The sequence below is a fragment of the Pteropus medius genome, unplaced genomic scaffold, assembly GCF_902729225.1.
Source record: "Pteropus medius unplaced genomic scaffold, Ma_sr-lr_union100, whole genome shotgun sequence".
NCBI lineage: Eukaryota > Metazoa > Chordata > Mammalia > Chiroptera > Pteropodidae > Pteropus > Pteropus medius.
Window position 1 is genome coordinate 32,449,613 of NW_024355205.1, and position 9,643 is coordinate 32,459,255.

Consider the following 9,643-nt stretch of genomic DNA (forward strand, 5'->3'; position numbering starts at 1 on the left):
TGTGCTGTGGGAGAAGCCAGATGTCCCAACATGCCCTAATCCTCAAGGAGCTAAAGGGGTTGAGAATTCTGCATATTTTTCCAGCAATGTTCCAGACTTAGGCCTCATTGTCCTGCGCGGGGCAGTGGCTGTGAGTCACACAGAGGAACATCTTGTAGCCTCCTGGGGATCTGTGTCAGGTCACACGGGCTGGCCAGTGGCTCCCTGATCCCGATCTTCCCCTTTGTCCCCTTGCCGATCTCCATATGAGCCTTAATGGCTCTGCGGAGCTTGGGTTTCAAATCCAGGTGTTCTCTGGGCCTTATCTCCCTCCTGGAAAACTGAAAAAATTAGCTCAAGTCAGCCAGCACAGGCCAGTGCTCTCTTAAAGGCACTACTTTAAAAGCGCTTGGGATCACTTCGCTTTCTCTTTTCAGGCACAGCAAAGTCGTCTCTTCCATTCACTGAGAGCTAACAAGCTCCAGGCTGTCAGTCCAAGCTTTAAGCTTTTACGTAGGTTTCTGAACTTCGTCTTTGCAACCTTCCAATTAGATAAGCACTCTGATGCTTCTCATTTTATAGATTCAGATATATATATATATATATATATATATATATATATATATATGGCTATATATATATATATATATGAGGCACAGAGATGTTAAGTGACATATTCAAGGTCGCACAGCTGTTTTGAGAAATTGGATTCTATCCCAGATACTGTTGAGAGCTCATAATGAAAATCTCACACAGCAGCTAGAATGTCTGAGGCGTGTATGCACGTAGATAGTTAGATGATAGATAGATAGATAGATAGATAGATAGATAGATAGATAGATAGATAGATAATAGGTAGGTGATAGGTGGGTAGATGATATAGATAATGATAAATGCTTGATAGATGATTGATAGATGATAGGTAGATAGATCATAGATATTCTCTCTTTGTAAGAAGCTAGTAACTTCCACGGGGATAGGAATTATTTGTTATTATATTTTTTAAATCAGTCTTTTAAAAATTCCACCCGTATGGACGCCCAGCCTCGTGATGGCCATCTTCCCGAGGAGGAACAAACGCTCAGACAAGTCAAGCTCTCCGAGCAGGCGCCACGCCAAGAGGCCTCCACACGTCCATGCTGCATGCTGGCCTCCCCCGAGACCCTGCTGGCGTGTGCGGCTGCGCGAGGCCCTGTGTCCAGGACTGGCATGGGCGGGAGGGGCGTGAGCTCGTCCCTTAGAAGTGAGCCCGAGGCAAGGGGACAAGTGCGGTTCTCACGATGCCACCTCACGTCTTTAGCACCCTGGAAGTTGGAAACGCGGTCTGACCACAGAGAGAGTGTCAACCACAACTAAACACGGGGTCTGAGGCACCAAGTCCCCGCTGGCCCACCCCGCAGCCTGCAGCTGGGTGGGGGAGGGCCTGGAGGGCCGGTCTGGGGCCAGACCCAGGAGTGCAAGCCTGGCCCACCACCTACTGCGAGCGTTTAGGCAAGCCACCTCACTTCCTGGTGCCTCGGTTTCCCCACCCCTAAAACGAGGCCCTTGGCAGTAAGCATGTCACAGAGTGGCTATGTGGTCAGTGAGATTCCATGTGACAGGCACTCAAGTGGTGCCTGGAAGCGCCGTATGCGACCTTCGCCCCCGGTGTGACCAAGTGCCACTGCAGGGCTGCTGCTACCTCGGGCCCTGGGTTTGTCTTGGCTTGACTTGTTTCCATTTTCAATTGAAAATTACGTTTGGACGGACTGCAGCCTGACTGGCCCGGGGCCAGTGAGCTCTGAGTAAGTGCAGACAGGGTGGGGTCACCAGGATTTGGTTCTTGGATGTTTTCCCCCTGTGGTTTTGGGCAGCTTGCTCCTCGGAGGCCAGCTGTGTCATCTTACGACTGGACTTTCCGGGAGCGGACTCGGTGACTCCGGGGTCAGCTGGGAAGGGCCGCTCTTGGATGAGGTCATCAGCTGTGCAGGAAGCTGCTTCCTTTCGCCCTGGAACCCCTCGGCCGATGGAAGCGGCGGACGCGCAGCTCTGGTGGCTGTCGCTCCGTTGCGGGGCTCTTGGGGTTCCTGTCTCCATCTGGGGGAGGCAGAGGCGGGGATTCCAAGACGGCCGTGTCCTTGCCCCTGCCACCTTTGTGCTGACGGCCACCACAGGGCCTCTTCCGTTAGCTGGGACGCAGTTAGCTGGGCTGGTGCACCCTTTCTCGGCTGCTCCCCAACTCCCCCAAAGTGTGCTGGCTGTGACCATCTTTCCCTGTCCTTGGGAACCACTGCGGGCCTGTTTCCAGCCCCTTCCCATGACACCCCGCCTGGCCAGGGTGAAAATGCTGTGAATCCAAAACTTGAATGAAGAAAGTTTAGCTTGAGGCACTCACTTTGTCCTTGTGTGTGTGTGCGTGTGTGTGTGTGAGGCTTTTTAAAATTTATCTGTATGTTTATTTATTTAAAAAATTTTGTCTAGGGCAAGAAGTCCATAAACACGCCAGCCCAAAGCACTAAATCATGCAAACATGGAGGCCAAACAGCTTTTAAACCATAAAGACTGAAGACTCCTCCTGGGTGAAGCCACTCACTGGTTTGTGAGTGGACTGAGGCGCCAGCAGCCCACCGAAATGACTGGGTCATGATCAGCAGGGGGCGGTCCTGAAGCCCCGGCGCTCTTCATTCGGTCAGCCATATAGGAATGACACCCTTTTCTGAGCACTTTCTGAGGCTTTGTACCATGCTGGGCCACTGGCGTCAGATGCAAACAGAGTCGATAACTCTGCAAAAAGTCGCCAGGCAATTTATCCCGTTGGCACCAAGCCTAGAATTATAATCAGATCTTGACTTCTTCAAAGCCTTCTTGCTTTGGATTTTCCAAATCAAAAATAAATATCGAAGGCCATCACCTTCCTTCGGTCCTCTGATGTGCCAAGGAGGGTTTCATCCATTAATTCGAGAACCCTCTCATTTCATGCAGAAGGTATTAGCCTGTGGAATTTGTTAACTCAATATCAACACAGTCTGTCTAGGTCTTGACTGAAAAGAGAGAGGAGTTATTATGTTCTGGGTTAATATTTTCCTCTCTTTAAGAAGTCTTGGGGGTGCCAGACAGGCGTTTTCTTCCCATTACCGGGTACATTGCTTGTGTTCCACGTGCTTGCTATACTCAGGACACCCTCAAGGGGGCAGTGAACCACAATGTCTGGAGGTGTTTCAGGGGCGGCCCCTGCCGTTGCCTGGGTGGGCGGGGCAGGGCGCTGGTGGGGATTGCTGGATTGCTGCTTGCCTTCTCAGGGGTTTTTCTCTGGGCTTGACACGAAAGCACTTCTCCTGGAGAGAAAGCAGGAGCTGCAGCAGTCTCGTTTTCAGAGAGCTGTGAACATGACCAGACCTATTAATTACTTAATTGAGGCTCTGGGCTTTGAAGATGAAAAGTGCTGTGTAAGTGGTGAGTTCTGTTGTTTCTAGTCTGGGGAGCTTTATCGGGGATCTTCTGAGTGTCTCTTTCAATCATCGAGTTCACTCTGGTGGCCTCCGGCGACACAGATGACCCACCCCTCCCCTGTGGGTCCTGGGTGAAACCACTGGCAAACACTTCCTTGATCTCAAGTCCCGCCAAGCTGCCCACAGAGTCCCAGCGAAGGGCTTAGTCACTCTCTGTGAGTTCCACTCACAGGGCTCTGGCTGAGTCACGGCCCCCCTGTGGTGGCTGAGGATCTGCAGTGATGCTGGTGCATTAAAGGTTCCTTGCTTGGCTGAGACAGACTGGCGCAGATGCCCTGGTGGCTTTGCGGCCCTGCCCAGAGCTGAGGGTCTTGGCCACATACCTGGACAGTACCCCCAAGCAACATGCCAGCTGTGCCTGGGATCTGCAGTCTGCAGCTCGCTGTCATTCTTGGGAATGGGGAGGGGAGGTGGGAGGAGGTGGGAGGAGGCGGGAACAGGAGGAGGAAGGGAAGGGTGGGCGGGGCTAGAAGCGAGGACAAGGAGGGCCCAGCGTCTCTCTTCAAAGCCCGGCTGATTCCCTTCCTCCTGCCATTCTTCTTCCTTCCCTCCTTCCATGCTGATGTGATTAGAAAGGCAAAATCCTAAAGGCAAATGACCTAAAACTGTGACCTAACCTAAGAGATTAGCCTTCGTATTAACAGAATTAAAAATTAATCCCTGTAAAGCAGGGCGTTTGCCTCACTCCACGGCTCTTAGTAATTCTCGTGGATGTTGTACATAGTTCTTCTCTGCATCTAGACCGAAGATGCAGGAGAAGGCACTGAAGAAGCTAAGAAGTCTGGATACACGGAAAAGGGCTGGCGGGGAAACCAGACGCACCCCAGTCCAGTGCGAAGGTCTCTTTCCCATGCCGGGGTGTGGGCGTTTTCTTCCACAGTGTGGGTTCCTCTCACTTGTAGCCCATGACCCAATGTAGCTCGACAAGTCTGTTCCACTTAACCTTTTGAGAGCCTGTACGATCCCTTAGCTGCATTATTACAACCTCAAGAGCAAGACCTTGACTCACTCGAAAGTCTCAAAAGGGCCAAGTGCACTGGCCTGCCTCCTGCCTGCCCATCACGCACGCTTGCTGGCGGGAATTGTGGCATCCGGCTTTAACTCATTTTTGGAATGATGACTTCATTCTAGAATATGGTCGATTCTGTTTAAAGGAGGGTTGTGTGGTCCCCATGATTCTCATTGGAAGAGATACAGCGAGACCAAGATTTCTGATGCCACTGGATGATGAGTCAAAAAGACTCCCGTCAGCTCAGTTCGGGGTCCGGTGGCCCCCGCCACTCCTTGCCGGCACTCTCGGCTCCTGCTGGACCGTACTGCGTGCTACCTTCTGCCCGTGCTGTGGGTTCGGGGCTCTTTAGCTCCGTCCTACCAATGCAGGGCTAAACTGGCCGTCCATTGCATTCTAATTTATTCCATTCCATTCGATTCGATCCCACTTTATAAAAATTAATGCTGCTGGTGGCCTGACACCTTCTTTTCATGGGCTGTGCCCGTCCATTCTGAGTACTTCATGCACCACACATAAAGTAGGCCGTTTGTTCCTCAATTTTATTTTTTATTTTTTGGAATAACAATCATCCTTACCACAGGTGCACAGTGCTATCAAGTGGAACTATTAATTATTAAAATGTGGTATTTAAAGTTTAAGCATTTTTTAAAATTAAAAGTGCAAAAATTCAAAAAAGAAATTAAGATGGAACAGAGAATGGGCGTTTTGGGAAATTAAATCGCCCACCCCCCACACACACACACACACACACACACACACACACACACACACACACACACACACACACAATTCTTGTCCTGGGAACTGCAGCAGCCTGGGAGGTGGCACCTGGGACAGGGCGTTGGGTAAGCCCAGCTCCGCCCTGGGTAGGAAACTCCCTGGCAGTTGTGGAATCCTCGTCGCCCGTTCTGCAGACCCCGTGCGGCAGGCCCCCTTCCTCTTAGTGGGGCCGGCGGCCACTCGCTTCGTTCCTGCTGTCCCCACATGAATCTCTCAGGCTCCTACACCGGCCCTTCGACTATTCTGCTTGCATCCTCCCCAGGCCACCCCCTGCCAGGCCCTCTCCTCTGAAACCAACTTCCCAAACCACTTCTGGAGTCGCTTTAAAACATCCATATCAACACACCATTACTCAAAAGTCCACGGTAAAGAAATGCATTTTAGAACGGGACCCATACACATGTATGGGTGTACATTATACATGCTTACATGCATACGTACATATATATACACACACGCACTTAAAAAAAACAAGACAAGATTCATGAACTAATAATGTTTACTTTCCCTAGGTAACACCCTCTCTGACATTTTTCCATTCCCGTCCATTCCATTCTAGTTTATTCTATCTCATTCTATTCGATTTGGTTCCATTTCATAAAAATTAATGCTGCTGGTGCCCTACTACCGTCTCTTAATGGGTCATGCCCACACTTTGACTCAGAGAGAAAGTTCAAAATGCTTAGCCTTGTTCTTAAGGTGCTTGCCAACCCGCCGCCCCCACGCTCCTCACTCCCGCCACCCGCCCCCACCGCCTGTGCAGCCTTTTCTCAGAATTCCATGTGAGAACTCTCGGTTCTTCCTCTGCTCTTCGGCTTACCCCACTTTGTGCCAATCTCTATCCCCCACCGCTTGTCCTGTGGGCCCAGGTCAGTCCTTGCCTCCTTCCTGAAGCATCTCTGACCGAGATGTCCCTCTGTGGCATTGGATCTTTAGGGCGGGCTCTGCTTTCCTAAGCTTGGTTGATAAACAGCCCACCTCGTCTAGGTTCTCGTCCCAGTTCAAACTATCAAGGGAACGCGTGGCCAGGAGAAGGACACTTAACACTTTCTCAAGTTACCAATGGCCCGGAACACCCCAGCCCTCCTTTCGCAAAGCCTCCCCTACTTCGGGCTGCCCAGGGTGGTAGTGAGCAAATCGAAATGTTTCGGTAACAAGTTGCAACCCCAAACCAATTTTCCTGCAGAGATAAACAGTGTTACGTGGGTAGGTGTCCCCGAAAAGTTGTTCTGAGCGCCATGCTTTACCCACCGTGGTTATTTATATTAGATTTTATCAGCTGGCCAACAACCTACTCTCTACTCAGAACATTGTTTTTACAGGAAAATGCATTACATCGCACACGAGCGCTAAACCACCGACCTACGATCGGCTCTTGGAGCGCTGCCTGTCCTCTGGCTGATGTGGTCGAGCACCTCCAGTCACGCCGCCCCGCCACCCTTCCGTGTGGGCACCTCATCTCCCGGACTTGATGCCAAGCCTTGGACACCAGCATCGCGTCCCCAGCCTCCCTCCGTTTGTCACAAGGCTGAGCGTGGCTCTCTCCGTGAACACTTGTCAGTGACATCTTGTCTTCCTTGCCTCCTCTGGGCCACCCGGTGACCTCAGCCTCATCTTCACCTTGGATCATCCCACCGTCTGTTGACATATAAGAAGAGAAAATGGAAAGGTGAGAAGAAAATAAAAGAAAAAGAAAAAAGAAAAAAATTCTGCTGATCTGAACAGAAATAGTTTCCCAGTGGAAAAGAACAGAGAAGCCAAGTGAGATGAAGGCGAGAGAGAGAGGATTAAGATTCGGGATTCCCACCCCGGACCCAAGAGGCTGAGGCGTTTCGAGTTTCGACTTTACAAGATGGGAAGGATTCTAGAGACAGGTGTTGGTGACAGTTGCAAACATAATGGACACATTTAATACCACCGAATTGCTCACTGAAAAGTGCTTATGATGGTAAATTTTATGTAGGCGTATTTTACCACAATAATAAGAAAAAAAAAAATTAAAACGCCCCCAAAGTTTCCCATTTGGTTCAACCTCCCATTCAAGTTGATTGAGCAACTAAGAGTTTCCATTTGATATATGTATGGCATTTTATCACAGAAATCTAAACTATAAAATAAATTCCAGGCTTCATACAAAATATCAAGTAGAATTGTCGATTTAAAATAAATAGGAGAAATGCTCCAGGGGCAAGGAGTGACGGAGATGGGAAATGAGAGAGCTTTCGACGGTGATGGTAATGGCCATCTTGCAAAAAAGATTTAGGTTACATGGGTGCAAGCACGTACACTAAGATTCTTGACTGTAAATTTGACATCGAAAGAAAAAAATCTATAAATATTTAACTCGAAAAAAAGTGGAGACCCAGGAGAGGGCTCGGTCAGGTGTTTCTGATGGATGAGAGGCCACGGCGCCCTCATGGAGTAGTCATCTGCTCACAGGCCCGAGCTGAGTTGGTGGGGACTGAATGGGTCACTCCTTTTGCACTGGCCCATGGCTCCAGGGTGCCCGGCTCAGGTCAGAGCCTCTTTAGCCTGCGGCATCACCTTGCGGCTGATGGGCCATCTTCCCTTCAAATGTCCAAGAGCTATGGTCTTGCTTGGACTTGGAGAAAAAGAAGGCCTATGGCAGGGCCAGGGAAGGTTCTAGATGTTCTCAAGTCCCTGAGCGCTGTTACGGTGTAGCCCAGAGCATCTAGGTGTGGAACAGTGCATCCCTGCTTTGGGACACATCAGGCAAGCGAGGTTAAGAATACAAAACCGGATGTAAGGGTCCATTGAGAGGCCTTTCTGCCGACCCCTTAAGCTGGCATGTTTGTGGCTTTGGCAATAGGATTTCGAAGGACAAGGTGACATCAACCCTCTGTGCCCCTGCTCCAAATGTCCTCTATTCACCGACAAGGTGTTTCTCGAGAAGTGGACACATAGAGGAAAAGAAAGAAACAGAGAAGAAAAATGAAAGAAGAGATTGAGAGAGACTGACAGATATCCATACACAGAGCACACAGATGGCTAGAGGGAGACAGAGATCCTTCGGGACCAATGAAGAAAGATGCACACACGGGGCACACTTACAAACGGAGACGCAAACACTCCATCAGGAAGACACACTTTCAACTTGGGATCTGATAGATCATCTCCTAAAAGATTAAAAATCATGTTGCATCTTCACAACCACAGCACAAATGCAGATTGCACCTGGTGGGTTCGCCTCGGTCAGACAGTGTTAGCTCAAGGTCAGATATCATAGGGACTGTCCCTGCTCCTGATTTATTTGGATGGCACATGGGTCCGAATTTGGTGATCAGCTTTTCAAATTCCCCTCCTCGGCTAAGAAAGGTTTTTAAGCACCATTTATGCTCTTAGGATATTTGGGTGTGAAGTGGGCACGATGGCCCCTCAGATCTTCCCAGGTCCTAATCTTTAGAACCTGTGACTATGTTGTGTCTCCTGTCAGGGGGAATTCAGGTGACAGATGGAAATAAGATGGCTTACCAGCCGATGTTAAAATAAAGAGATTATTCTGGATCGTATGGTGGACCTGGTCCTTAGATGGGGAGGCAGAAGGGCCAGAAGCAGAGAGATGGCATTGTGAGGAACACTCAGCCTGTCCTTACTAGACCTGAGGATGGAGGAAGGATCAGGAGCCACTGAATGTGTACAGCCTCTAGAAGCTGGAAAAGGCGAGAAAATAGGTACTACCCTAGAACATCCAGGAAGGAATACAGCCCAGTTTGCAGCCAACGTGAGAACTGATGCCCACTTCAGACTTTTTATTTTTATGTATTTATTTTTTTATTATTATTTATGCCTACAGCACCTGGTCTTTCTAGGTGGTTTCTCATCTAAGTACTAACCAGGCCCGACTCTGCTTAGCTTCTGAGGTCAGACATCGGGCTTGTTCAGGGTGGCATGGCCGTACACCATAGACCTTGGCTCCAGTGGGGCGTGAACCCAGGACCTTCTGCGTGTAAAGCAGACGTGCTAACCACTACACTATGGAATTGCATCCCCCACTTCAGACTTCTGACAACCAGAACTGTAAGAGAATAAATTTGTGTCATTTTAAGCCACCGGGTCGGTGGTAATTTATTATAGCGGCAATAGGAAATGAACACAGACATAAATCCCTTGAAAATCTATTTGAAAGACAAAAAATTCTTTAGCATACAGGCAATGAATCCATCCTTTTAAGATAGCCTCTGTATTACATGTGTGTTTGAAAAAATAAAACCTGATAATTCTCTCTTGCAGATCAACAAGCTAACTATTATGTTTTTAAAATAGTTATTCATTAAATTCAGTTGAGAATTTTCCATTATTTTTCAATGAGTTTGGTGTGTGTTTATGGGCACACACCACCTCAAAACCCACATTATACAGGAAA

The 9,643-nt window shown here is 49.1% G+C and overlaps 1 long non-coding RNA gene across 1 annotated transcript; it reads left to right on the forward strand.

The window, feature by feature from the left end:
• Window positions 1–3,235: 3,235 nt before the first annotated feature.
• Window positions 3,236–8,784, forward strand: LOC120598688 (uncharacterized). Its single transcript, XR_005651698.1, has 2 exons — window positions 3,236–3,411; window positions 6,582–8,784. It is a non-coding gene; the product is annotated as an uncharacterized LOC120598688 (long non-coding RNA).
• The last annotated feature ends 859 nt before the right edge of the window (window positions 8,785–9,643 follow it).